Below are 5330 nucleotides of genomic sequence, written 5' to 3'. Positions count from 1 at the left end.
ACCAGTCGCATAGCGACAGGACTCGCCAGGCGAGTCCACAAACAGAGAGCAACACCCTCTGATAATTCGCACAGCACACCAGCTCGCACAGCGAATTTTCCTGACAGTGAGCACCCTCTACAGGGTTTCACTATGCGAGATGACTCGTATAGCGACTCTGCAGAATCTGCAGAACGAAATTTCTGCAGAACGAAATTTCTGCAGAATTATCTACTCAACCATTCCTTACCACTTCTAGACCTTTCTTCCAACTTCTATTGCCTCTAATTCATACTTGGTACCTAGTTAAACTTGTCTAGATGTTTATAAGGTGTTATTAACCTGATTCTAAAGTAATCACTCCCTAACTTTTCATTAAAACTCCAATTTTATTAAACTAAGGACCCAATTTCAATTCTACCAGGTTGCTAATGACTTTACTCAGTTTTATGACCCTAACCAGTTCTAATTGACTCATCCAAGCTAGCCAAACTGCCCAATTGGTCATCGGAGAAGAACCCAATGTCTGAACACATCAAACTCACCTTCGACGCCAGCACATATGACTAGTCACAACTTGCTAGATCAGACCAGGGCTGCTCTATGATCAGGGATGTGCCAACTCAGGTTTTTAAGGTCCCTCTATCCTACCAACGAAGTACTCTCAAAAATTCATCCAAACTGTACAATATGTTCTAGACTCCAATTGCCCAATTACAATGCATCACTTCCCTTCACACTAACCTGAAACAGTACATGTACACTCACCCACTACTCATATTGACGGTTTTACAGAGTTCTTACTCCAGACCAGAAATTCATTACAGCCAACAACCTCATCCAAGTCAAATAATGTTCAGCACACCGTGGTTACACAACTTCCACACATCCAGCAGATACAAATCAACATGCTCACCACAAAAATATAACTCAACAGTAAATAATCATAAATTATCAAGCATACACATCATATAGTTCAAACAAAACATAACTAACTCCCCTTACCTGGTTTCTCCAAGCATAACTAACTGAAATTGTCCTAGCAGTACCCTTGATAGCACAATAGCTCAACCTGACCCCTACAAACCACCAAAGTGGTGACAACAGCAGCTCTTAGAGCTTGATTTGGCGAAACGTACGAAAATGAAACCCCACTCGTAACATGCAACCAGTAACGTTGCATGCCCTAGGTTTAAAAACAGTGAAGGAGAAGGGGATAAATGACTTACCGGTCGGAATGAAGAGAACGTTCGGTAGAAATGAAGCCCTCTACGCCGCAGACGCTTGGATAGCACAAAAATCAAATTCCTATGGTTTTTTGAGCTGAAAATCTAGAGAGAAGGCAGAGAGAATTTAGGGCATTAGAGTTTTAGAGAGAGAGAGAACTCAAGCAAAAGCATCAGACTTCTTAGAAGTCTTTCCTAAGGCCAAGTTGTCCTTGGTTTGATGGGCTTGGCTGCCTCACATAAGGCCCAATGGCCTTATATTTTTCAGGCCCTTACATTCTCTCCAACAATTTAAAATTTCCGTCCCCGAAAATTAGACTTACCAGAGAATAGGTGGGGGTAGGATCCCTCATCTTGTCCTCTAGCTCCCAGGTAGAGTCGCCTATCCTAGCATCCCAAATTACCTTGACTAGTCTGACAGTCTTTCCCCTGGGCTGTTTGGTTTGACTTTCCTCAACTCTAATTGGTTGCACCTCTACAGACAAGTCTTCCCTAACTTGAACATCTTCAGCCTCTAATACGTGTGAAGGGTCCAACACACACTTTCTGAGTTGAGAAACGTGGAATACTGGATGGAGATTTGCAAGCTGAGGCGGCATGGCTATCTCATAGGCAACTGATCTTATACGCTTCAGAATCTGGTAAGGACCAAGGTACATAGGAGATAATTTCCTAGCACGAATGGCTCTTCCTACACCAGTAGGAGGAGTCACTCGGAGGAATACATGATCTCCAACTGCGAATTCTAATGCTCTTCGCCTCTGATCAGCATATGATTTTTGTCGGCTCTGAGACGACTTCATTCTTTCTTGAATCAACTTCACTTTATCCGTAGTTTGCTGCACAAGTTCTGGCCCAGTCAATAAAGACTCACCCAGTCAATAAAGACTCACCCTCCTGAAACGAACATAGAGGGGTTCTACAACGCCTCTCATACAAGGCCTTAAATGGCGTCATGCCGATACTAGCCTGGTAGCTATTGTTATAGGTGAATTCCACCAATGGTAACACCTCATCCCAAACCCCTATAGGTGATCCAAGATACAAGTCCTCAATAAATCTTCAAGCGACTGGATCGTCCTTTCAGACTGTTCATCCGTTTGGGGATGATAGGCCGAGCTCATCTGCAGTCTGCTACCCATCTCACTCTGTAGTATTTGCCAAAACCTGGAAGTAAACCTAGGGTCTCTGTCTGACACAATACTGGAGGGTACTCCATGAAGTCTCACAATCTCCTTAATGTAAAGTTGCGCCAGCTTTGCCATAGACATTCTCAGGTTGATTGCCAAGAAATGAGTGCTCTTGGTCAATCGGTCTACAATCACCCGTACAGCATCATGAGTTCTCACCGTGCGTTCCAAATTGTCTTCTTCCATCTTTCATCTTCTCCGTTCCAAATTGAAAATGCTTTTTTTATAGAAAAATAAAAAATCATATCAAAGAAAAAAAATGACATTATTAAGTATTTAATGTCAAAATATGCATTTTTTTAATATTAAAGATTAAGAAAGAACTTATAATTATGTAAATGTCAAATAAAAGTATTAGATAAAAAATAAAAAATTATAAAAAACATAAAAGTTATTGAATGTGTATTAGAAGTAAGTTAAAAAAAACATACCAAATAAAATTTAATATAAATTTGTTAAGTTAGCTAAATAAATCAAAAGGGTTTTAATAATTTAAATGTAAGATGACATATATGAATGTGAAAATTTTCTATTAAAATAAAAAATATTTCAAACAATTAAAAAAAACATGTCCATTTCACGTTCCTACCTACCGATACTATTTTGTTATTGTCTATCATAAAAATAAGGAATAAAGTATAAAGAAAAACGTTGGATAATAATTTGTTTCCCTTTTTTTCTATATCAACTGCTGTAACTCACACATAACAAGACATGGCGGAAAAGAAAAAAAAAATTGAAAAGAAAATGACATATTTGAAATAATAAACTTCAAAAAATATTTAAGTATGTTGTCATTTGACATCATTTTTCTCAAAAAGACTGAAAAAAAAATAATTTTCAACGATTAAATTCATCCCATCTAGCACAGCTGGTGATGGATCTCTTGGACTTGGACTCGGACTCGTTGATTGGTATTGGGTGAGGGACACTCCCATTTCCCACCCCTTCCAAAAACACCATGCCCTCAAGCTTTAAATATTTTACTCAATATATAATAAATTAAAAAATTTAAAATAATGTTACCCAAGTAAATGTATCACCAGTCGACATGTGAATCTCACGGGCCCCTTCGGAAGGGCACTTCATGTTTCATGGAAGCAATTTTGTACAATATGTCAACACGTGCTACATATGGCAAAGCTGATCAACTATTAGATTGGAAATTACCAGAAATGACTTAAGTGGGAACTTGATGCATACCAAACAAGGATTATCCTATATTTGACTAATAGAATTAAGAAGAAAAATTGAATTGTTAAATTACATACAATTAAAAACCGATGTTGTTTCATGACCGGCTCTGGCGGCCAAGACTGCCGGAAAAGTCATCTCTACTCAAAAGTGCTTATTTGATCCTCTCAATTTTCTTTCCTTCTATTCATTCTAAAATAAATAACACTTCGAACATTATATATAATTATTATCTAACACTTTGTCATATTCAAAGCGCGTATTTTGGGTATGGCATTTGGAGAAAGCAACATTTTTTTGACATATATTAAATATTTTGGACCGACACCTTTCATGATGGCATCATTTTCAATTTTTGCTTCCTGTATCCTTGAAGCCTCTTCTTTTTTAATTATATATTTAGATTGTCTTTGACTTTCAATGAATAGAAAAACTAATTATGTATTAAAAGTAAAATAAGATAATAATCAGTGGGAGGAACTTTATAAGTTAGTTTCCTTCTGTTTTCTTTATTGACTTCTTAGAGAACAGTAGGGTTTGTTTGGTATCGTGAGACATAAAGTTAACAAACTTCTTAGTAAAAAATTATTAATTCTGGTCGTTCTATTAGTTGAGTCGTACCTGAGCTCTACATTTTATTTCCTCTTTAGTTACTAAGCGAAAGTTTAAAATACGAAAGTCAAAAGATGGAAGTTAAAATAGCATGGACTAATGGTCTCAATGAACAAATACCAAACTTGCCTCATGCTAAGTATTATGTATATGTAGGAAACTTGCCTAATAGTACCCTTTTAACACAATTTTAATAACATGTATATTTATTTATATTTAAATAGTTTTTTTTTCACATTTTTACTTTTTAATATTTTTATTTATAATTTATTTTTTATTCATATGAAAATATTTGATTTTTAATCTCAAATATTCAATTGCATAACTTTCATTTACTAGCTAATACAAAAAATATTATCTTTTTTAGTATCTTTTTATCTTTAAATTTTTGTTTTACTTGAAAAATTTTTTGTTAATTTTCTTTCATTATCTATTAAAGATTCCATTACTTTGATATTTGGGATGTTCTTTCATATATTTGATGTACTTTCTTAGACACATATTTGATCATTTTTATTTTCTTAATACTTTTATTTGTTATTTATTTTTATCAAGTAGAATACTCTTTTGATGATTTTTTTACATAATTATTTTTATTTTTTAATTTATTTTTATAAGTATAATTTTATAACCACAATTGTTTAAAGACATTTCATTTACTCTAATATAATAATTTAATGTCATTATTATAAATCTGGTTTACCATACTGAAATTTAAAAAAAGAAATATCTATGTCTAAATTTAAATTATTATTAATTTAAATGTTTTTGTGATTTTGTTCAAGTTGTATATTATTATTTTTATTAGTATAACAAAATAGATTTGTAAGACCCTAGGAAATCAGCACTGCAATTATAGGTCAAATCCCAATTATTGCACACCACGTCACTGTTCAGAGTCATTAAAAACGCACTTTGCACTGCATGCACGAGCGCCACGTGTCACGTTAGAAGTTTCTGAAATCAGAAGTGGGAGTGCAGGTGTCAGCAGAGGAGACGCTCGTTCGTTTGGGCGTGGAAATTAACAAAACTGAGTTTTTGAAAAACTCTCTCTCACCTGCACGCACTCTTCTTCCTCCTCAGAACTCAACTCTCCATTTTCTCCACCTTCTCTCTAGAAGCCTTCACC

The sequence above is a fragment of the Vigna umbellata genome, chromosome 1, assembly GCF_029865625.1.
Source record: "Vigna umbellata cultivar VRB3 chromosome 1, Vumbellata_1.0, whole genome shotgun sequence".
Lineage (NCBI taxonomy): Eukaryota > Viridiplantae > Streptophyta > Magnoliopsida > Fabales > Fabaceae > Vigna > Vigna umbellata.
This window is presented reverse-complemented; position numbering follows the sequence as displayed.